The sequence below is a fragment of the Bombus fervidus genome, chromosome 16 (assembly GCF_041682495.2).
Source record: "Bombus fervidus isolate BK054 chromosome 16, iyBomFerv1, whole genome shotgun sequence".
Taxonomy (NCBI): Eukaryota; Metazoa; Arthropoda; class Insecta; order Hymenoptera; family Apidae; genus Bombus; species Bombus fervidus.
In genome coordinates this window covers 7,994,044-8,020,192 of record NC_091532.1, presented here as the reverse complement: position 1 = coordinate 8,020,192, position 26,149 = coordinate 7,994,044, and the positions used below count along the sequence as shown (strand labels likewise).

General features: G+C 38.1%; 1 protein-coding gene across 2 annotated transcripts in view; it reads right to left on the bottom strand.

Moving 5' to 3' along the window:
• Positions 1–26,149, bottom strand: part of LOC139995679 (von Hippel-Lindau disease tumor suppressor-like) — a 98,184-nt gene that overhangs the window by 49,372 nt on the left and 22,663 nt on the right. Inside the window, exon 1 of one of the 2 annotated variants that reach the window (XM_072019368.1) lies at positions 8,996–9,194. The exons of the other annotated variant lie outside the window; for it this stretch is intronic. The gene's annotated coding sequence lies outside the window, so the exon portion shown is untranslated. Of the gene's footprint in view, positions 1–8,995; positions 9,195–26,149 lie in introns of those variants that run through there. 2 annotated transcript variants of the gene reach the window in all.

The window sequence follows — 26,149 nt, the reverse complement described above, 5'->3', positions numbered from 1 at the left end:
AGACATAAACCAAGATAGTGGAAAATACGTAGGTATTTGCACAATTTACTTCACTCATAAATGAGATAATAATTTCTACTGAAATTACTGAACTTGTCAAATTTATTGCGCGACAGTAACGCAACTTTACACCAACTACGTCGGTATTAACTATTACTAACCACTTTCTTCAATTACTTATCGATTCTACCTTTTCGCTTCCTCAATATTCTAAGCTACTGAATTCTCCAGTGTAGAAAGAACCATATTTATTATTAACCATTGACCTAAAAGTTACCGCTGGAAAATAACCGATCGTCATAAGGTTGGAACGTTCCTTTTCAATTTACTCTACGACTCCAAGAAGCATAATTCTCGATCGAACGAAATCATCCACGGTATCATTGAGAATTTCCTGAGACGCGATTCACGCGCACAGCATCGTCCTCGTTTTCCAAGCGCGCGCCTTCGAAACGAGAGAAACGTTGTAAACGGTCGAGGGAGATTCTCGAAAGGCTTTGGAGCATCGTGATCGCGCACAGCTGCTGCAAACTTAAGAGTTTATCTGTTGAAAAGCCACGAAAGGACAGCGTCGAGTCCGCCTCGAGTCGTGCAACTGTATCCTCTATGCTTGCAAGAGCCACTTAGCAAACCTGGCTATACACCAGGACAATTTTATAAGCGATTAAACTTCGACTTATCGGATATTACGCCGGCTCTGGCCAGTCGTTAACGAAAGATGCACTCTGCATCCGAATATGCAACCGGTGAAACTAATGCGCTCCCTCGGACTATATGCTGGCTTTCGAAAACAAGAAACCTCGTTTGTTCCAGTAGATATCGCACAGGGCAATTCTGGAGGAGAATATTTTAAATAATACGTAGACAGTGTGAAGTAATCATTGCAGCTTTCGTGTTACAGGAAAGTCTAGTTTGCTTGTTAAATATTGAAAACACCTTTTCACGAGAAGGTATTTTCAGAATAATTGCTGAATATTAAATTGCGAATTAAATAAATTACCGGATGACGATTAAGAAATTTTGTTAATTTTGTGCAAATGTTAGGAGATTCGGGAACTTCAAGTATTTAGAATGCAGATCTCTTACATTTTCTAATATCTCTTGGTGGAAGATTCTTCGAGGGTAACGAAATGGAAACAAGAGCGTAAGAAGGTTAGTCGGCGTCCCTACCGCGGTAGAGACGCTAACTTCCACAATTTTACGTGGCCACTGCAGAGACGAAAGGAACACATAGACAGGAAGTTGTTGCATCTAAGTTAGAAAACTGACGACTCCAACTTCCAACGTGAACCGTCACCAAGGAACCAGCGAAAATACCAAAGTCTTCTTGCGCTTCTAATTAAAGCACACGCTGTTCTTCCCTCTGGTAAATGAGCGTTCGTAACGCGAACGTTGCGAACAATTAACAATAAATCCACGTAACGAACTCGGCTGAACGTTTAAGCAAACTTTTCCAATCGCGACCCAATTGTCGATAGAATTAAACGAGACTATTGATTACGTTTTCATTATATATTGAACGTTAAACTATTGATTACGCCGAGCCGTGATATTATTATTTCACCGATCAATTACCATCGCGAATCGAAACGATCAATGTTGGCGGGGAATCGCGATAGAAAGTTCGCTGATTCGAACAACGAGTTCTATTTAAAATGAAACAAAATCTCGACCATTTAAGGGTCTGTTCCGCGATTTAATGTAATTCAAGAATATAATGGCGCCGATTACACCTACGGGTCGGGGGTGGAGGATGATTGGGATGAGAATCCAGGATTATACAATGGTTTCGTAAAATCGCGCGCTTAATTAAATACAATTTCAATGTTTCAACGCGTGGCCCTTTCGCCTGGTCTAATGCAAAATATATCATTTCAATTTATATGCAAATTAACGCGTGTATTTTGATTATATCAGCCGGACGTTTATTACCGCGTCGTGCGACTGCAATTTGTACGCCTTTTTCCCCTTTATTTTTCGTTCCCAAAATCATCCACCCTTCGCTGGACGGCTGTCTGTTTTTCCCTTCTCCCCCTTCTTCCTTCCATTCCAACCGAGCTACCATCGATGCACCTCGTTCTCCCTGTCCGTTTAATAAATGTTAATTAGAGCGCTTTTTAATTACATTAATGGAGTCGACGATCCGAGAACCTCGCGGCGTGAGATCCAATCGCATGGACGAATTTTAATTTATACAATTATCGGCGAATTCCATCGATCGCGTCTGCTGCCCCCGATGGAACACAGATTTCCCTGTTTCTCTTTCAACTTTTTTCTTTTTCGCGTTTGTTATCTCCATATGGGGTGATCGTCAACTCGTCTGTATGCTTGTGTGTACGTTTGCATATGTTACTAAGTATATGTTATTACTCAAACGTTTCAGCTGTCAGTAATACGTAATTGATAGTCAATGATGCTGTCAATAATACGTAGACTGGCAATATCTATACATTTACGGGAAATTGCAAAATGTCAAAGAATGTACTGAAATATATAAAAGATCGAAAATAAACTATTGTTGTAATCACTAATAAAACATCCAAATTCTCTATCCAGATTTCATTTTCTTTTAATTATATTCGTCAAAAAAATAAATTTGCATAAATATGCTTGGTCTACTTACGATCAAACTCAAAATGTGAAATTAATTTATCATACTATATCTGATAGCATTTCAACGATACACCGTGAAAGTGAAATAAATGGGGCGACGTATTTAAAAAATTAAAATTCTCGCAAATATTACTAATATATCTTGGTTCATTCGTTTGAAGGCAATTTTAAACGTATAATTCGCTTGCTCGAATCCACGAATCCCACGCGTATTTCCCTTTCTTTTCTTTATTTCATTCCTACTTCCGCTGCTCCAGTCTCCTTCGCAATTTCCAAGAGGGGGAGAAAGCGAAAGAAGTTGAAAAGCGGAGGAAGAAAGAGAATAAAAAGCGTACACGGTGATGGAAACCGGAGAGTCAGAGGCGACTGCGATTTTCCGCGAGACAGGCCAGTGCAGAGCGCAGACGAGGACCCTCGGCAACGCACGCAATTAAAAGCCGAGACAACGCTCGCTGCACACCCCGAGATGTTCATAAACACGCAGCACGCCGCTATTTGCGAAAGTTAATAAGCGTGTACAGGCATCGTAACGCGTGCTTACCGTTCCAAGCTATCTGGTTCCTGCGAGAACGGACACGACGCACGGTTTTGCCGTGCTTATTTCCCGCTTGCCCTTAGTCGACGCTAGGAATACAAATTTCAATATTGCAATAGACGTACGAGGCCTACGGAAGGATATTTGAGTCGAGCTAACAAGGAGATGGCAAAAACCGCGAAATCTCGAATGAGTTGTTTGTACGTGCTTTTGATGCTTTAGGCTGATGGTAAAAACAGTGAAATAAAGAATCGTTTTCGACAGATTAATAAGTTTTTTCTATGTCTCTACATTTATAAATTCTTTTCATATTAATATTATGACTTTTATAATATTAAATTCCTCCGATTTATTTTGATAAATGTTCGACTGCTTTTATTTGTTACAGCATTCCTGCAATATTTTACGATTTTCCGGATGGTAATTGTTATAAAAACATTCGAGATATAAGAAGTCGCTGTATCAAGAACATATTGGTTGTCCGGAAAGTGTCTTTCTTTCGCAAACGTGTTTTTTACAACGATGCACCTTCATACAAACGTGAAACCAAGTCTATGAAATGTCGTGTTTATCTCAACAGAACAAAATGGATCGTACGTAATTCGACAAAATAATATAAAACAAAAAAGGTTGTGCGTCTATTATTTTCTGATAAAACGAAAGAAACTTTTTAGACAACCTAATAATTTATCGATTAATTTCTCAATAACAACATCTGCAGTCAACTCATCAGAAATTTCGCAGTTCCTGCCATCTCCTTGGAAGTAATTTGCTTGTAATTCGACAAGTTCGCCTATGAACAATTTTTAAGCGGTTTATATTTGGTAACATCTATTCACGAAGGTTAGGTATTAGGTGGTTGAGTTGGTAATTTCTTCACGTGGATGACTCAACGGTGAGACAAGGGTGAAATCTGTGGTAAGAGGTGGACATTTACGGGTTCTGGGCGGTGAAACATGCTATAACGGTTTAAATTACTAGCTATAACTTCATTTAGGGGTTTGCCTGATAAATTTTGATAATAACAGGGTGACTTTTTAGAGAATGTATATTTAGGGTACAAAGATACTGTGATAATAAAAAATCTACCCTAAGTGATGGTTACACGAATATTGCTAATCGTTAAAAGATTTTCGAAAAAAAAAATTGATACTTTTTCAACACCTTTCATATCTACAACGATTATCATTAAATTATTGCATAAAGAATGTCATTATATTCTGAAATGAACGTTTTTAGAAGTAGGAATCGTGTAAATATCTTTTTAGCGATTGTATGTTGATCTCAGTTTTGTAAAAATTTGGCAATCTCATTTCCACGTGTTTCTATCAACGAAGGATGATGGTTGGAAAAGCACGATTTAACATGTTGCGGTTGGAAGAAAAGGATAGCATTATTAAACCTTATTAAAGTTAATATCAATTCAATTATATCAAATTAAATTATTTAATTAAGTTGAAAATTAAAAACGGAAACTTAAATTACTGAACATTTTTAAACATGGAATGAGATGGTAGATTGAATTTTTTGAACGAAATAAATACACAAATGAGCACAATTGTCGAATGTTTTATAATTTTAAAAAAATTGTTTTGTAATTTAAAAGAATTTAATTTTATTATTCTAATTAGTAAAAAAAATCACGACTACTTTAATTTCAACGTAAATTCTTTGGTATTTCTACGGCCACCGGAACTAGTAGCGGTGGTCACGGGAGACCAGCCAGTTTATTCAAAGAATACAAAGAAAAAGTTAGCTATAAATCGAACGTAAGTCAAGCAGAATTGCCCGTCCAGTCTCTTTCCACCATTTGCCGAGCGAACTTTCCTCTTTACGAGAGGTCAAGAAAATCGAGCGTTCCGAAAATGGAAATGGCGCGGAAACGCGAGTCGAGCGTGGCTCTAACAGCACGAAAATAAAAGCGTCGTGCTTTCGTGTTTCCCGGGATCGAAAGGTGAATTTATCGGCAGGAGCACGCGAGCTATGTACGCTTCAAGATCAAAGGGCGGATACGACTTAAGTGCTTTTTATCAAGGAGCTAGAAGCACAGTGGTGACAGATCGCTGTGACACGAGCAACCACGACGGCGATGTTCGATTCGTACGTCGTTGATCTCCGATCGCCTCGAAATCACAGGTCGTGGAAAACCACTTTGACCTGTCGAATCCTTTCGAACGTGGATTTTCGCGGTAACAGACACCAGAGACAAATACAATCCAGGACGAAAATAAAAAATATTGTAAAAACTAATGGAACTACTCGGCTAAAGATAGAAATAATTAAATAATTTTTTTATAATTTTTCTGTCTTCTTTGATGCAGATTTCCAGAAAATAATAAAGTAAAAATACTAAGAAATACATAGGGAATAAATTATAAGATCGTATAATTCGTACGTGAAAACATATCAATTAAATACAGGGTGTTCAGGCGATTAGCTCTCTTAGCAAATAAACTCTCTTCGTAAACGGAAGTGTTTAAGAATAATAGAAAAGGACAAACAAACGAACAGATTTTTTAAAGCCACGGTTTCCACCTAATAGGAAGATCACTTTAATGATAAATAATCATAATCTCTTACGTACTTTTTTCATAGAATTGCACAATTTCTAAATGCAACACGAGATTACGAGACCATAAACTGAAAATCGAAAAACAACCTTATTCCCAAATATTTGCGCCACTTACCTCGTACCACATTCATAACCGGAACCGCGTTTCATACACTCTGCAACTACTCGGCAAACAGTAAGTCCAAGCTTCCTCAAGAGAACAAATACAAGAACAAACCCTTAACCAAGTTAAAACCAACGTTTCACTCTCGCAACTCGGCAATGCTTTTTGGCGGCAAATTCCTAGTAGGCGCTTTTTGTTTGCTTCAATCAACGGTTACACGCGTCTGGCGAAGTTTCGTCGCAACTTCTGACCGGTGTATGTGTCTATGCGTGTATTTGCTTCTTGAAAATGCGACATCCGGTTGTGAAACGCACGCCCAGGAACGTGCAAACAGGCGTTGCCGACATAAGGCGCGAATTTGCGTGCTCCTGCACGCGTTTGATGTTCGTCGTGGCGAAGTGGTTAATGGTAGTTAGGAGAACGTGAAGCAGGTAAATATGTAGAGAGTAGCGATCGCGGTTCATTTGTGGGAAACGCGGAGATGATAAATCGAAGATGAAGTAAATCTTCGAGTTTCTGATTTGCTTTGGTCGACGAATGAACCGCGAACTTTTTTGATTAAAGGAAAGTTGATAGTTAGAATTGCATTCCAAGTGCACCTTTCGCATAATAATTCGGTAATAATTGTACGAAAGAATTAAGTTAATATGTCGTGATTTGTAGTCACAGGTGGTTAATGTCGTATCCTAAGTGCACCTCCTACGATTAAACACGCCAGCTACAATTGTTGATGTCCAATTTCAGATGGAAAATTACATATCATAAGCAGTGACCGAGACGTGATAATGTTTGACTGTAGATGGTTTGAAAAATAATCTGAATTCTTCGATTCGACGTTGAAGGAATTGCAGAGTTGAAGCGAGAAATAATGTAAGCCTTTAAAGCGAGAGTTTTTCAGTATGAATAAGAAATACTGGTTTAAAGCTACATTTAGAATGGAATACTTTTCCATCTTGTTACGTCGGCCGACTCTCTACCTGGACCGGGCCTCGCTTCGCGAGCGGGATGGCAGCCAGATGTCCGCACATCCTTATGGCGTACCCTTAAGAATCTCAAGGACCGATCATAAATCTTAGAAAATTCTAGCTAAAGTCATTCAGATCGAACAAAGATCTTTTTACGAAAGCGTTTTCTAAGATCTCTGGTTTGTTTCTGGAAAATACTTGAAAGTTTGTTTTTCCACACGTGCGATGCTTCCTACCACCAACTTTCTATCGAGGGCGGCTAAGACCCCTCCTAGTCCATCAACAATCGTAATAGCCAATAGAAACAATGTCTATTACCCTCACTTTCCTGGCCAAAAACTGTCATCAACAAATCCGATGATCCCGTGCGCTAGACACACCCTTTCCTAGCTCTCCTCTGACACAGCATCGTCACTTTCAGCGTAGTCCATTTTCGTCGTCAGAACAGTCAACAAGTCTACCACGGTTCTACCTTTAAATCAGTCCGTTCGTAAAGTCTAACTCATCGAGAGATATCGTCAAGTCGGGTCATATTTCTGTAACGCATTAACTGTACTCATCGACAAATACTTGTGACGCTCATAATATTGTGCAATCTATTGTTGAATATATATGTCATATTAACCTGTTAACACAGCGATTGATTTCAGTTAACTACCCCTGTTATCCTAATCGAAACAAGGGGAACGACTCTTTCGCGGCGTCGATTAGCCGAATCGTAGCGAGAATTTACGCCTCTCGCTGACGCGTTTTCCTCGCGACCGCGTCTCTCCGCGAACGGTCGTAACACATCCATAAAAGCTATTTTTTTATTCTTTCACTATTTACACTACCTATATACCATTTAACTCAATCTGATAAAAATAATTGCTTCTCTCAATTGAAAAATTCATAATTTTACAGATAGTTACTGGTTAGGTCTTAAAACACGAGTGTCGAAAATTGCCAAGGAAAAACATCTCAGAATGAACAGAGACCATATGGAATCGTAAATTACGAACCATAAATTAATAACTGCAAATAAAATTCCACGTTTGTGAAGGATCAAACTAGTGACTCTCAATCGCTAATCGTCGACTCTCTCGACTTCATTCCTTCAGCCTCTTCCACCCTTAAAACATCTCCCTCTCTTTCTAAAAATACTCATTGAATGGGTTCCCGGAAAAGCGAAGCGGCGATTACTAAAAAGTGGCCGCGTGGTATGCAAGATTTCCATCGCACGAGTAATCGCCTCGTCAAAAATCTGCGGATTTTTCCCCGGAAATTCTGCTTAATTGCCCGTGGAGTCTCGCTGCTCGTGTTTCTTCCTTCGTCGTTTTTCTTTTTTTTTTTTCTTCTTTTTTCCTCGTTTCTTCGGCAAGGCCAGCAACGGAGGTCTCGCGAGCCTTTTCCGTGCATCTCGCCTTCATTTAGAAGCGGAGTCCCTGCAGGCAGATAGGCAGGCCACGCACAAAGGCCGACGTCGTGTACACTCGACAGGCCGCTTTGGGGCGTCGAGTGTAATTGGCGAAATTAATTAACGGTCTATAAGCGAGTGGCCTGGCGTTATCTCGCCGGCACGTACACGTCGCGTCGTTGCCACCGGGGATCGAGGCCTAGATCCACGACGGGCCTAGATGATGTCCTTTCCCGGACGCATGCGGCAGGATCAGACGACGGGACGGTCTGTTGCTGAAAATTACGGCGATAGCTACGTCCACATACAGGAAATTCAGCTTCGTCCACCGTGTCATACGCTAATTTAAGCGTGTATTATGACTCGGCCATTATACCGGGCCACGAAGACGCTTAATCTTTCAGAGGATTTTAACTCGCACGATGTTTCCATGCGATGTTTTCTACTAATGCGCTGATACGACTTTTGTAAATGGTGTTTTTCGTGGTAAATAAGGATGAATAATGCGGAAAATGAGTATAGCTTGTTTGGTAGCTTTATCGCAAACTTCGAAATTTCAAAAGATGAAATTGGTAGCGAAATTTACCATTTTTCTTCGCGCAATAAACATCTTTGGCCATTAATTGTTGCTGCGAAGTCTTAATTATGTTATTCTGAACTTTCTACTAAATTTACGCTGGATAGAAGATAAATGTGAGCACGGTTGTCTTTTCGGCTAAGACATCTGAAATCAGCTTTACCTCGTCATTTATTCGGTGAATCCAAAACTGTCGTTGCATCGCATATGGCATAAGTCTCCCCTAAAACTCACCTCTTTGCCATCCAATTTCGCCAACATCTGCCTTTCAACCAGACAATCTCATTTAGTAGGTCGCCTCTTCGTTCGATCAGCCCATTTTTTGCTCTCGATCGAGAAAATCCAGGGACACAAAAGTGGCAGGAACAAATTTCCCATCATCCATCTATACGTTGTATTCTGCTCTGGCATTGACTCTCCACCGACACGGACGAAATTTGGATTTGATAATACAGAAACAACAATTGAGATTTGCATAGAATTTCATGGCAATAATATGGAAAGGAGAATGCATCTCAACGATTTTATTAAAATCTAATTTTCTAATGACCGAAATTTTCACAATTATTACGAATAATAACTAGCCCGCGACTTTTACGCAGATTCGTATTTTTATAAACCTATCTATAAACAGATAGAATCTAAATGAATGCTTACTATCATCCACTGAATATTACAATAAATACTATAATTCCGATATTTTGTATACTTTCTATATATTATTTGCGTTTGTGTACAATAAAAAAAATGTCCTATTAACGCATAAAAATAACAATAACATATACCAGTAATATAATTAACCTCAATTCTGCGAAACACGTATTTCCACTAAACCAAACCGCTTCGTCGCAATCCACAGAAACTTCCGTCCAACTCCACTTCTCCGCAAACTGCCTTCACCGAGACTTTCCCCTATAACCGACCGATCAATCCGCTTCTATCCTTTCGGTTTTTGCCCCCCTCCCCTACAATCCATAAGAGAAACCCCTGGGGGATAGTCTAGCGTCCGCGAAAGACAAGCCCAACAAAATCGTTGTCGCGGGAGTCGCGTCGGCGTCGAAGCAAAGCTGGCAGAAGCCGCGGATATATCCGTGCGGTCGTTGGCCGGCCACAAAACCGCGAACCGTAACTCAATTAATCCGGATTGATCCGTCGGTACACACGACCGGACGTTTCTGTGCGCCAGCATAAACAGCGTTGGCCGCGAGTCGTGCCGACACGTCCCTAGATCGATCAGAGAGCGTTCTCCTCGTCGACGACGATTATATCGCGGTCGTGATTATGTTCAAGACGGCCGCGTCACCAGAGAAATATCGTTGCCTAGGTAGTGACGAATGGAGAGCTAAGGGAACCCTCGAATTACGACAGGGCAAGGTGCTGCTGGTAGGGTTTATCGTGGCGATAGGTTTGATAAAGCGATCGATGAAAGAGTCGGATTAGGTAGATTAAATGGCATGAGGATATACAGGGGCTCGTGGAAGTGTTAGAACATTTGTAGACACTTTTTCAAGGTATATATATGTATAATGGTATGTGTTATAGGGTACATTCTGAAATTTCATCAGCACGGTTGCGAAATTCGATTAACGTGATTATATTGGTAAGGTTCAAGGGAAAATGTCCGTAGAAGCTACGAGATATTCCGTGCAAGTATATATATGCAAATATCGAAAAAAGCAAATAATTCTAATTATCTGACGTATTTATGTATCTGTGTAGAGTGTATTGTATTGTCCAACTGAGGATCAGGTGACACAATTTGTTTAAATTCAACAAAATTCTAAAATCCATTCTAAGATCTAATTTCTAAACGAAAAAGCTTCTCTCTCTCTCTCTCTCTCTCTCTCTCTCTCATAATCGCAGTATTAAAGAACAAGATTAGCGTAAATTGATTGAAAAGAATTGAAAATGAAACGCGGTCTCACGCAATGTTGGCCCTTGATAAACTGTTATATATAAAATATAACCAGCTATGCTTCGACTCCTTGTAGCAGTAAAAGTAATATATAATTATAGCAATAAAAATGAAACACGAATTACGCTGGTAATCCACGAAATTACCATTCCTTTTCTTAGAATAATTGACCGGAATAAAAATCGCCGCGTAGCATGCATGGTCGATCAGTAGTTCGTATTAACTTCTCGATATTATTCCAACATAGAGGTATGTATTTAGCAGTTAGCTGTTTCTGACGAGTACTCTCGTCATGAAGAAATGGCAATATTTTCCATTCTGACGAGCCCTGTCAGTAATAAAATTCAAAAATAAAAGTCATTTCAATTATAACTTAATTACAACTTAATTCTATATTATAACAGCCACACATACTCTGTGCTTGACGAGTATACTCGTCGTCGCTTACTTCTTACGACACATTTTAAGTACACCATTTTCAAAGTTTTCAAAGAGGACGCAACAGCTAACTGGTTAAGAAAATGATTTTTTCCGCGTAAAACGAACGTTCTCCGCGATTCACGAGAACTCTCGTGTCCATAACATAGGCATGCCACATGATTCGATGCATGAAAACATGGCAAAAAAAAAAAAAAAAAAAATGGTGGAAAAACGAACAAGCTGTGGTGGAAGAGGAGTGTATGGATTGCAGAAATTGTCGTGGCAGCTGATCGATAAAGAATAAAATAACGCGTGTGCGTCCAGAATGTACACCCGAGGAGTTCGCATGTGACGTGTAATAATTCTTCTCGGCCGACAAAATCGCGGAGAGAGTGAGCGTGTTACGAGGAAATACCGCAAGAAATACCTTAGATAAGAAGGTTGAAAGTATGTTCTCATTCTCGTCGCGTTTTATTTCTGTCGTTTTAAATTCTTCCCTCCTTCTTTCCCTTAACACATTTGCGGCCTCTAATTATAAGAAAGTTTCCACGATCGAGATAAAGATACAAATTTTAAAGTTTGCTTTCGAACATCGTGCTTTGTATCGCGTATTATTACGCTGCGAGTATTTGTGCACTTTCATATTTTTCAGAAAATAATTGAAAAGATGGGATCTTGATACGTGTAGAAAACTGTTTTGTCTAACGAATATTATAATAAAATGCTATAGTTTGGATATTTTCTATTTTTACGTATTATAACTTTGTGCATTTCCGTATCTTTAACTTTCTTATAAATTCGTAAACACCCGCAATCTAACGAGTGATTAATAATTAACGATTAGTCTACTTGGCTATATTTTAGTCATAATAAAGTATAATATGCTAGTAAACGACTGTTAATGTGCTAATATTAAAAATGTTATCAAAAAGATACAAAATGTTAATCGTTTAGAACGTAATGCTTGTTTAAATCTAGTGACCACTGTCTGTGGATGATTGACTTATACTACTGTAGGTTCACAAAAATTGAAGGTTTAATTAGTAAACGTATTTTTTATAACAGACGATGTTTGTAATCGATCACTGAAAATAAACAGTCAGTTATTAATTGAAGTACTAATTGAAATTTAAATAACTGAAAAAAGGGAACCGAAATACAATTTCAATTACATGTTGTGATAGCTCTCGATTTCAATCAAACCGATTTCAACCAATATTATATCTATTCTCTATGCCTTTTATATACCTTTCGTGATTTAACTCTATATCGTTTCATTTTATATTTAACTACGTATTCTATTTTCAAATTTACCATGAAGTATAATGAAATATAGTAGAATAGAAACACGTGTGAGAAACGCCTCGAAATGTTGAAGCTTCACTATCGCAAATTACAAAAAAGAGCTTTATAATACATAATAAGGAAAAAACATTTTGATATATTCTTTTTTAAATCACAGAAAAACATATTGATTTATTCTACCGATTAAAAATGATACATTAAGCGCATCATGATAACTAAAGAACGTATCTGACGAAAGCCACCCCAAGTTATCAAAAACAATGAAGAGCTTTTCAAAAAGCGATATAAAAGTGGTGTGGAACTGTTGGAGACAATAAGCTCGTAATTCGATAAAAGTACTTCTAAAAAATGTACGACACAGAGAAGCAGCAACTGACGAGCCAGTACAAAGCTTGGAAAGCGATGAACCATGTATCGATCGCTGCTAATTAAAGGCAGCTATTTATTGATAAGTTCGCCTAATGATTTATTTAATTCGAAAAGCATACCACGCGATCAAACGTTTACTGTAATCAAATAAAGCGAGATATCGCTGATATACTGGCTGTTCCACGCAAACTAGCGATATCTTTAAAACGATTATATATATATATATATATATTTTATATGAATGCTTATAGGAAGAAATATTATATGACAAAATTAGATGATTCAAACATACTGGTATTAAAATCTTGCGTATTCTTATCCATCAACCTGTTTGAAAAGTACAGCCCCATTTTTCTCCTCCTTCTAAAATATTCTTTACGATTGTTTTTTTTTTTGTTTTTTTGTTTTTTTTTTTTTAAGGAGAACTATGAATCCTTCAAAATCTATATAACAAAACAATACGTCACATAATAAATTTTACTAGCTTTTATAACTTCCTGGCAGAACCAAAACCTAGTGGTTCATAATAAATGTAAAAAAGACTGATTAATAAATTTTGTCAAATTTTAGCGTACTCCTGTACAGTGTTACTTTAAAAGTTATTACAATTTGTGACTTATTAAGTTACATGGAATGTTTATATTGTAGATTATAAGTATACCTGTACAGAGACACTCTGTACATAATGCAGTCGTTCGGATAAATCCAATATCGTTTAACGGCATAACGATACGTACTCGTGGCAACGAATAATATTAAGAAGCACTCTCTGTAAACCAACAATTCATCGGTATAAAACGAAAAAAATCAGGGGGAGGTTTTTTCAATGGGCCGAATAGCGGACGAAGAGCAATCGAGAGCCGAAAAACGGGCGGAAATCGATCGACGCTGAAGCGCAAAGAAAACGCGGGAAACGCAAAGTTCGATTGACAATCGGGATCGAGTGGGCTACGGAGAAACGAGGATTTTTCAAGTGGTAACCGTTCGACAATTGGGCACAGTCCATTTAAATGTAATTCAACCCTTCAATCGAACCGGAAGTAACGCCCCGACTGATTGTTATTGCGCCAACTATTCCAGCTTACTGACGTAAATCAAATCGCTCGTCCGAGGATAATCGCGATTTGAATCTCGTTCGGATTAGTCAACGTGTGTGCAGAATATAACTCCGTCTTCTTTCCTGCTTGTAAAATACAAGGCTGTCTTTTGAAATTGTACTCCATGCAAAAAGCAATGAAATACTTGCATCTATGTTTGTATTTAGCGGAACTGATTCGTGTAATTTGGTTTCGAGTCTACACTCGAACTAAAGCTTTAAGCTACTTAGTATAAAATCAATCAAATAAATATATATCTTAGGGATTTGTTCAACAATTTTATTCAAAAATTAGAAATAAGAAGAGTCAGTTTAATGCATGTGGAATTTTATTCAAGAAGTTAGCCGCGGAAGATAAACGAGAATATAAAGTAGAATATAAAGAAGAATTAAAAAATTCATCTTTGAGTATGCTGAACGCAAACTTGAGAAAAAATTGAGATAGTCGGAGGAACCTATATTCAGCAACCACGAAATAACATTGCGTTATCCGGTAACTTTATTAATTTGACCGAGAGAAGGTGAAAATTCTTAGAGATACGCGACGTTCGAAAGTTGTATTTATGAAAGCATGGTTGGGTACAATTTTGGTGAAAAAGAACAGGCGAGTCAAATGGCTGATAAGCCGGCTCGACTAGTCACGCTCCATCGAGCGTAAACGATAAATTACGGCCCTGGTATTACACCGCAACAATTAATTCAATAATCGCGAGGTCGGTCAGCAGAGCTTCCATTTGTTAAGGCTGATTTGTACAACGGCCTCGATGCACCCTGGCCAGCATATTTTCGATCGAGTTCAACGATCGAAACTCGTGTGCGATTCCAGTCGAATCGATGCATTCTCTTTGCTAAGCTACATCGATGTTAATATTGCCGTTGGTTTGTTATTCTCGAAATGGTTCCAACGTGCTTTCCAATCGATGAATTTGGATATCTTCCAGCGGCAATCTTTCATTAACGATCTTTTATCAATTACTCGTTAATTGTTTTCCATTCGTGTTACCATTACCTTTTTCAAACATTGTTTCCTATCCATCATATTTTATATAATTTCGAAATTATTAAAAAGTTTTATCATAAATAAATTACTTGCTTGTTGTCTCCAATTAGTTTCTAAAATATTTTTCCGTCCGCTGTCCTGTTTTATATAATTGCGATATTTATCTTCTTTCTGTCTACGAATATTAAAAAATGCTTTCATTGATAAATAAGTGGATTCTTAAACAAAAGTCAAGTGATTTCAACAGCCAGCATTTTCAACCTGACCTTCTCAGCGAGAGACGAAAACCAGAAAAATCATCGAGACGAGAAAAAAGAGGGAATAAGGATCATGCGAACGAGACACGAGTTTTATCTTTGACTACGACCGGACAATTTCGTACGACGATATCAATTCGCGACGAGAGATATACCTATTTCGGGGGAATAAATTCTTGAGAAATATTTGTCGAGTTTCTCACAACCTTCGAGAAAAACAGATAATTCGATTCCGTGGAGAAACGTTTCGAATCTAGAAATCTCTATTTATACCGGCGAAGAAACACGTCCGGCTGAATTGAATTTCTCTTCGCGTCTCTGTTCCACCTATAATCGTCCTTTGCTCTAAATCCCACGTTTTCACATTTCGTTTTTTCCCTCATCAATACACCATGTCGATTTTAAAATAATACGATTTTTAAATAAACAATCCTTTGGTTTAATAAATATCAAACAATCATTTAACGCGAATTTTATATATTTTGTGCCTTGGGAGCCGCGATAAATTGAAATATATTCTGTACATCGTAATATTTAATTTTTGCAAAATATTAATATCGCAATGGCGTATTTTCTCTCTGCCAATGCTATTTAAATCGTTCATACTGTTTGAAAATTTGCTAGTCCATGAAATTTATCTTATTTTGATGATGCCATAAAATTTAGTAACATGGGTCACCCACACAAATTTTTCACAGTTTTCACATTATTTCTCAGTTTGATTCTTAACAAATTCGTATAACAATTTGTAAATTATTTTGTTGCTTCCTCAAACAAGCGTCATTCAAAGATCCTAGAAAGAGAATATAAAAATCTCCAATTAGCAAAAATCACAAAATTCCAGGATATTCTCGAATTCCCTTATGCACATCGAGCAGAAACTATAAATTTCGATCTCTCGTTCCATCGTTCGTCCATCGTGTATCATGTAAATCGCGGATTTTCAAATGAGAATTCAATCGTCCTTGACAGGAAGCACACAAAGTGAACAGACGTTTCGAGTCGCGGCTAATTAACTGCAATTTCGCCGACGTATCGACGGTGTATCAGGGAAAACGCAACGTTGCTGTTACCCCTCCGTTGCCCCGATCAGAATGTTGATTGACCCTCGAACGCGCACGTTTAACCGTGCAAACTGCATTCAACGCGTCCTGATTCCGGAACGTCGGCGAATTTCCGATTTGCTTAGATCGTTATATGCACGAGCTTAGACGCACAGTCCGATTAATTCGGGGTTAAATCATCCCTTCACCCCCTCGAAGCTTCCGATTTGATTTCCCCCATCGAGGATTCCGAAACGGAGACAAGGATGCAACTTACAGTTCGATACACGCACGAATCAAAGAGCAGATTGCTGATTGGAACAAGGTGACAATCGAATCGAGGATGATGCAACGATGAAAGTGTCCTGAAAACGGATCGATAACGGTGATAAGGTTAACTGCCTTCGATAGTTGGATTAATGAGACAAGATCTGTTTGCTTTGATTACGGATGGTAACAACATTGATGGTTGAACTAATCATTCATGCTTTGGATTTCTATGGAGTTATGGCTCTCTGAGTTTGTAGAGAGATTTAGGAATTTACGAGATTTCCCGATTTCGCATACAGTTCCGAACGATTTATTTTCTGTTGTGTTTTACTTTTTAGAGAATTTTTAATTAATGATATTATATATATACACACAAATAGAAGTTTGAGATTCTAGAATTTTTAATTCCTGACAATTTCTTATTCGGATGGTGATTATTCCATTGATATACTTGAACTAATTGTCCGTACCTTGGATTTCTAGGGATTTGTGGCTTTCATACGAAGACGGCGAATCATTCTGGCAACATTCTATTCGAATTTTAATGGTCCCAAATTTCGCGAATGTTGGCGAAAATGTAGAAAAATGTGAGAAGCTATGACGTGTATTCCAGGATTTAGAAACTATATTTAGTGTGATCAAAAATACCTATAAAACGATCAGGTGTACAGAGTGTTTTCATTATCTTGCAAAGTTGGAAAATTTCGTAAGATACTGAACGTTTCAAAAAAATGTTGGAGTAAAAGTTGTTTGGTATAAAGGAGGACACTGTGTGATGTAAATTATTTTTTTTATCAAGTCGAGTGGTGGGGAAAATTTCAAAATCAGATTCATTTTTTTAACTACAACTTGTATATCTTTCTGTTTGCACAGTACGAAGGCATTGCTGAGACGAATTCGACGATCTGTGCATGAGGTCAGCCACTGTTGTAAAGTGTTAGAAATTCGTCAGTTGCTATTTTAATTTTTTTAAAAGAAAATACCCTCTTCTACTTCGTCTGATCGCTCCATCCCTTAAACGTCTTGCAACTTCCAATCGACAATGCGACGCAACAAAAACAAAATACAGATGATTTGTTGAACTCGTCATCTAAACGCAAAAAAAAAAAACAGAACCTTTGTTAACGACCCATCGAACGCGAACAAAGGGACGACGAAAATTTGCGGCGAAATAAAGCGACGAAACGTCAGGTCAATCGATATTACACGTCATCGTTCGATCGTAACGCATCGCACAAAGCAAACGAACGAACAAAAAATTGACATCAAATGAAAATAGACAAAAGTACAGGAAAAAAGAATAATATCCGTAGAGAATTTAAGAAGCTTCTGAAACAAGCTCGGAAGCCTATGAAACGTCGAAACTCGTGCAGTTGGGCGGATGATATCGCGAAAAGCTAGGTCTTTGACAAAGCTCGAATGTTTTCCGTCAAATGGCCACACCAGCTTTAATCCGATTTAAACACGATCGCGATGGTCCATGTTGCCCGTAATCAGACCGGTTTATCGTCGATCGTTAGCTTTCCATTCGCCATGCTTAATTCTGCGGTAAATAGTATAACATTAGCGATTTGATTTGCTGAGCTATCGAATTCCAGCTTATGACAACCTTCCTCTATAACGCTATGGTCCTGTTATCTCGAAATATAGTTGGTGGTGTTGTTTATGCAGCAATAAGAATCTACTTATCGTAATTACTATATTAAAAGTCAGAAGCATTCAAAGTTCAAAAGATTCAAGATTGTACAATTTAAATAATTTCCCATTCTTAACGTTTGAAACGTTGCTTTTATGGTTTCCACATTCTTCTAACGCGAGACTGAATTATTTTAAGTTGCTACACTTTGGAAATACGAGCGCGATATATACGAGTGCCTATATAATGATATATATATTATATATTATTATATATATTATTATATATTATATATATAAATTGCAAAAAATGTTTACCTACTACGAAAATTATTAACATTTACTGACTTACCAATTCTAAATTTTCTCTCATCCATCGCTCTATCGTATATCTTTTACATATTTTATATAACGCATAATAATACCTAATGTATAAGAATTATAACATATAACATATATATAAAAATCCTTAAGTTCCCTTAGAAAAGAAATGTTATGATCTCGCGACGTCATCGCAAACAACCCAGTTACGTATTTTTAACAACTCTTCGTTCCCACTGACTCGCCTACTCTTCGCTTATGCCGTGTAACGCGTAGCCTCTACCATAGAGAAAATAAATGTAACGTCGAATTGAACGTTAGAGCCCTCAATTTCAGCATGTTCGACAGCGACGAAGATTAATTTGATGGCTACAAGGAAACACGCAAGCAGATTCATGATTATTTGAAACCTCTAATTGGAGCCTCTGACGGATGAAAGTTGAAGGGGTTCGAAGGGTTGTTCAAAGTCTTTGAGTGGAGGTGTTGTTCAAGATAGTAAAGCGAGGAGTAGGCTTGGTTTAACATAATGGGGAAGGTATATGCGAAGTCAAGTCGATGAAGTATTTGCTCAGCTTTGGAAACGTAATTTCGAGATTTCACTTGGATAAATAATAATTTATATAACAAATGTATAAAATGATTTTGATTGAAACGTCGATCTTAAAATTCCTATCGTTGATGGAGGACGAGAAAGATAAAAAAGAAAATTCCAATAATATCGTTCTCAAATGTATAAAATGCAATATTAAGTTATTCAAGAAATTCAAAGCGAAATTTTAGCACTTCTTCTTTCAAAAAAGCTCGAAGGTAATAATTCTATTTTTATAGAATCAACATTTTATCTAACGACATATGCATTACTCGTTTCGTTGCCTTTTTTACCGTCTCTAGATGTAGCATAACTTTGAGGTGGATATTAAACGTGTTGATTTGTTTATTAAAGAGACGAGTGATAAAATTGTAATAATCAATTACATTAAAATCACTTCAAGTACAGAGATAGTATAGGCCGGTCCTAATCGTCGCTCGCTCAATGCTACTGTTCGACTCTACGCTCGCTATTCGACTGTATGTTATGACCGATGTTGTTATAAAAAGTAACTCCGGTTAACGATTACAAATAACCGCGATAATATTTTGTCCGGAATTCGTTTACCTTTGAACCTAGCAAACCAAAACAACGTTGGTATTCCAAGACACAATAAGACGAGTCTCTCCCGATTCAAATCTCCCGTTGACTCTTGTGCCGCTACAACTTTTTATCTTCCTCGCTACTGTATTCGCTCAAGTACAATAGTTGCTGCATTTCTATTTAATTAATTCAATTAATTACGTTAATTTTAGAAAGGTTTCTTAAACAGCAGAACAAACGATAATCAAACACTACAATTTTCGAATATATCGAACATTCTATCTCAACCATTTTAATCAGCACCTCGACAATATATCAATCCCAGCATTGTCTTATCAAATTTGACCAATTCCAAATAGGTACATATTTCTCTTCGCAACATTCAATTCCATATTTCATTATTTAACATATAACACTAAATAACTCTGTGTCAATTCCACGGAATGCGCAAGAAAACATACCTCGTCGACTACCGACTGGCCGAGAAACGTATCGAACTTTTCCATTTCCCTATCCGGCAATTCGTCCATTTTCCCCAGTTCTCGTCAGCTTTCATCGGTGTTGTATGAACCGTGCCGGATCTTCTCCCGAGCACGTTTTCACATCCGTTTCATTCGTCTCGCGAAAATACATTCCTCAAGAAAATACATCAAACAACAAAGTTCGTGCAACCATTACCCGCGACGTAAAAACGGATAAACTCGGCTAACCTGCAGGTTGGCGCTTATTAAGAAGAGGACGAGAGAGTGAAATGGGGATTTCCACGGTAATCCAATAACCCTCGGCCGGGAATCGATGCCTTTCCTCAATTAAGCGGCCTAAACCGGCGCTGCTTCGCCAAGATGAGAACACGCTTCGGATACGATTATCGAAACTGTCCTGTTACTCGTTTGCTTTTCATCCGATAAGGATCGTTAGCGACGAACTGGAACTATTTTCAAGGATACGGAAGATGTGAATATTAGTAGCAGCATTCGAAGATAAAGAAATTGAAGCGAATTTCGGGAAGGTTGCGAATAGATGGTGAATTTTTATGTAAATTTATATTTTTGTGAATGAAACTGATGAGATACAATTTTAATAGAGAAGATCGTAATAAGCGTGTACCTACTTCGTTTCGAGTATTTTCTAAATTCTACAGATCATTTGTATCTTACACTTTTCGCACGAGTAATAATTAAAACCACCACCCACGTTTCCATATAAAACGATAAAGTCGTAGGAAAATGTTTACGCAACGAGACGCTGCCTTTATCGAATTATCGTGCGAGAAAACCCTGCTCTGTCTCTTCCATCGTAAATGCTACCATCCCAACGTGAGTGATCCTATAAACGTTCGATCATCTTACCCCAGAGCCTGATATTTATGCGGGGAATAATTCAGCCGTGATTTCCGCAGGCGAGACCACGAAATGAAAGTATTTAAATCCTCGGGCCAACAAAAGCGAAGAAATAAAAGGGGAGTCGGGGAAACGGTGCACAGAGGCGCGACGAAAAAGTTGCTGGTCCCATTTTATTATACGGTCCTGGCAGCGCCAAATCGACGACGACTTTTCACTGTCGCTGCAGAAAGCAATATCACGCGGCTGTCCTCCGTTTTTTAATTTCGTTTATAGAGAAACGACGAGAGAACGGAAGATATAAAAAAAAAAGAGGAGGGAAAAGAGTGTGGAAAAAGAGTGGAGGGGGGCAAACCGCTACACGATATTCTAATAATTTCGCGATTGCCCTCGTCAACCGAGCTGTATGGAAGGTCGTTCGAGAGCACCTGGCCTCTCCCCGAGAAAATTACTTCTTCGCGCGTTTCCGCGTCGCCGATATGGAGATGAAATTGCAAATTCGCACAAAATTTCGCAAAAACACGCGGGTTTGTTGCTTGCGCCGGCTTGCCTGCTTTATAGCCTCTGTGCGGTCGATGCTTCAATCTTGAGAGGGTAAATTCGAAGGGGTGACGGACCGTGATCGCGGATTATAGATCAAAGGTCGGAAATGCTTCGGCGAAAGCGTCGAATCGAAGGTTTGCACCGACTAATGGAGTCGAGATTTCAAAAATGTCCAGAACGAATTTTCTCTCGAATGGAAGTGCTTTTGATCAGCGTTTTTTAGAAATGTCCTTCATTCTGAAATATATAGTATTTATAACGTGTTGTGTGGTTGCGTATTATACTATGTATCGTTTAAATTAATTAATTCACGTTAAACAGAATTAAGAGGTAGAGATAAATGAAACAATCTCTGGCAAAAGATTCTCTATCCAGAGAAAAAAATCAAAATTCACACGAAATTCGAACTAACGCCTCCTCTTTTTCCGAACTCGTGAATTCAAACGAAACTCCACGTTCTGTATTCACGGGCAATCTCTGACATCCGATTCCTCTATCTCTTTCTCTCTCTCTCTTTTCTCTAATTCCCTTTGTAGCAAGATCCATCGAATCCCGAATGAAAATGAAAAGAAAACGCGGCACGATAACGAGCCCTTTTCGTCGACGGCCAGCGAGTGTTTCTCTCGCTCGCGTATTTCTCTCTTTTCCATCAGCCGCGCCAATCCTCCGGTAGCTTCTCTCGCGTCGACATCGGGAACCAAACTGCTTTTGAAGCCGGCCGTTGTGACACACCGGTAATTTGGTGGTAACGAGTTTGCAAAATAAAAAGCCAGCCGTCGAGCGAACTTGCCAACCTAATGTTTCATGCTAGACACGGAAACGAACTGCACACCATGAACACAAAGTGACAGAGGTATGAGGAGAGGTGAGCGAGCCCGATTTACGCTAGCTAATTTTCAGAAACGCGACTATGCTCACGACAAATACGCGCCGCGAGTGCGAAGGACAACTTTCCTGTCCATTCATCCTTACAATGGCTACGAAATATATTTATAAACTAATTATATACCATACAATTCTAATTATTATTGTCATTCCTACGATGACTACGAAATATTCTATGCTAATTATAATTACATAGTAATCCTAATTATTACCACGCATTTACGAAATTGCACGAAAAGACTGTGCATACGCGATAGCTACAAAAAGTATCTGCACACCGTGGAATTTATTTTATTATTACGGCATTTATATATTAATTGATTAATTAGACCCAACCATATTACATTTCGTGTCATTTAGTAACACTTTCGTACGATTACAGAAATTTGATACTATGGAAATGAAACTCGCAAAACTCGATAAATAAAGGTATGTGGAAATATAATACTTTTTGTAGCCATTCTAAATATAATGACGATATAAAAGGTACAACGACCAATTGAGAAAATATCGATACGAATATCACTGAGATACTTTGACTCTACCGATCTTCAAGCTTATAAGCTCAAATGAAATTGAAAATTACAGAAGAAATATCGCTCGAATGAATCGATTCTTGTTCGTTTCATAGTTTGTCACTTTTAACGCTACGTTTGGAAAAAGGTAACCGTTCGATGTAACTAAGATTGATTTTAATAAAATTAACAGAAATTAACTATCGCGAATCATCGAATTTGCCATAGCAAGTGAACACCGACTCGACTCGCAGTAAATAGCAGAAACAAGTTAGAGGCTTTGCCCGTTTCCGCAACAATGTTTCCGAACTCCATCAGCGGGAAACTTTGTATTTCAGCGCTAGTTGTCGAAACGCGTATATATACAATGAATGTGGATTTATATATAGGGTGTCTCCAATTTGCAAATGGATACGTCTCTGAGGGCGTGTATATATTTGAGAATAGAAAAAGGGGAGAGAAATGAAAAAAAAAAGAAAAAAAGAAAAGAAAGGGAAGAAATATTCAACATAGAGTCGGGAATGATGCTCGAGGATATTACAACGTCACAGAGGGTGGTAACGGTCAATGCGCGATGCGTTTTTGTTATATTTCTTTTTTTATCTTTTTTTAATTAAAGTCTAGGTTCTTTCTGCTGGATTTTATAGGTGTGTTTCTCTGTTTCGACCATTTTAGGTATGCCCGTTGTTTCCACGAGATAAAAAATCCCTTGCTTCGAAAGGATAAATTATCATCAAGAGGAGGCATTTTTAGAGACGTAATTTTTTAAATTTTCCTCATATTTTTCTTTCCCTTTTATTCTCGTAAAACATTACAAATGCGTGCATCTTTCGTTTCCTCGCGTGAGAAGAATTGCATATAACAATTTAAACGGTTCTACCAATAAGAAAAACAGAGCTTCGTAGGTTTCCTATAACACGCACACAATTGATCGTTCTACAAGCAAAAATGCATAAAAAGTTACATACTACCTGGCTTCTACGAAAGAAATAGTTTTCGTAGAGTTAAAAGATCAGGTAGACGTTTGGACAAACCTTCGACAGAAGAAAACGAAAAAGGCAACCGTTCAAAAAACTGCGGACATCGCAACGTAAGCTGTTCTTTACGTTTTCTAATTACACACAGCGGAACCGTAGATTGAAATGTTTTAAATTCACTTTTTTAATCCCTTGTAACGTCCACCTGGTCACAGTCGCGTTTGAGGTACAATTTAATTTCAATTTTAATTTTAATTTGCACAAGCCTTGTCGGAGGTGGATTCTATGTTGAAATGTTTACTCGCAGATATATGCGGACAGTAGAAAAATTGTGAAAATATGTTTTCAGTGTGGAAACAGTTTTTGATGTGCAACTAAAATCGCTTTAGCTAAAAGAATAACGTTTAATTGCGAAAAATCGCATTTAAAATACTTTTCATGTCTGAATTCAAGTCTGCACGTGCTAACAAATTAATTTATACTAGCATATAACACATTCATTTTATCATTAAAGAAACCATTATATTAATCTTGAATAACGAAATGAATTACGAATAACTAATTTGTTGCCCAGAAAGTAGTTGACGTTCATAGAAAAAACCCAATCACCCATCCTCGCGAATGTTGTTAAACTTGTTATTATCAGATTTTTTCCCCATTTGCTTCCTCGGTATTGTCAATATTTCCAACATTTTAAATTTCAACTACGAGTTACGCGCCTATAACCTGAATAAAAAGCTTTGAATTGTTAAGATGGAGTACAACTTTCCTGAGTATAACTTTGATGAACTTTTAAAAGACGTTCTTCTAAAGGAATATCTATCAATGATTCAGAAAAATCACCATCTAAGCCACCTGAAACTATGATAAAACAGCAACGAATATTCTTACCGAACAATATTATCAGCAATTACAAGCAAAAATCAAGAGAACCGAAATAACATTTCTTGGAAAAGAATCATCGAGTAAAAATGAATTTTTATTTCGATTGAAGCCAATTATCAATAAATCTGAAAGAAATTTCTCAAAAGATGAAATGATTGAAGAATATTACAATTTGTAATCGTTCGGATTACGAATAATTACTACGAACGATTAAAATTTCTTCTGGCTACCAGCAGCCATTATCGATAACGGAAATTTAATTTTGCTTACCAGTAACCAATATAAATGGCCGGGATTTTATTTGGTCACCGGTAACCATTATCGATGATCCGAATTTTATTTAGTTATTCATAACGAAAATACAATTTTGATGACGCGCCTTTGGCGATACCCTTCAAAAACTTCTCCAAAAATTCAATTTCATAATCTAATAAGAACTCGATGAACCAATATTTCAACTAGAAAATATTTCAAACATGTTTCCTAAAACTTGCCATAAAACTACAAAAACAAACAAAGCAGAAGAAACACCAAGTACACATACTGCACCCACCATGAACCAATCGCCATCCCGTTTCTGCATCACAATCTCCGACTTACTTCTACGAACTCGGCTTCCTCCTCCACGAAGTATCATTAACATCGTTGCAACAATTAATGCCGTCAGGCATATGCGTACACGTCGTAGCGTCTTCATCTTTTGCATACATTACGCGGTGAACGCTCGTCGGTGTATTAAGTTCTCGTTGCAAGCTGGTATTAAATTCTCTGGTCGGAACACGAGACAGGGACCTGCGTTCGGATATCGAAGGCAGGATAGTGGTAGAAAGAGGTAGACAGAGTCTGGGCGAAATATCGAACGAGAGACAGAGTGAGAAGAAGTGAGAAACGTGTATACAGCACAGGAGATAATACAGAGGGAACAGGGGAAAACGCGAGGGGGGTGAACGGTTGGCGTCGTCGTCGTCTGCCTAGGAGGCACAGCCGCGGGAGTTGATTTTCAATACAAAAGTCGACACCCGAACCCTCGATATCGATGCTGGATAAACAAAAACAGAACTCTGTTGGTTTACGGAAGAAGAGAGAGGGAGAGGTGAGGGTGGTTGGGGGTTGGTTATCGAGTCGAATTCTCGGGCACGAACGATGCCTGTAGGCGGAGCGACTCGTCGACGACGCAAGGATACAGGTATGCCGACCACGTTTCCTCCGAGCACCACTTCGATTAGACCTACCGGTTCTCGATAAACGTACTGGCTGTTTCGATTTTCCGTCCTTTATTCCTTCGAGTCTCGGCCACCGGTCTTTTTGTAATTCCAGGTGTATTATGTGTACGTAGTAATCGATTTGTAGTGACTTGCCTGAGTATTACACCGGCTACCTGCCTCGTGATTATAACAACATCGTGATGTTTGATGAAAATAAGGATTTTCTTCAATGTTTCTTTCTGATTTGCGTCCATCGGATGATTTAGGGAGAATGG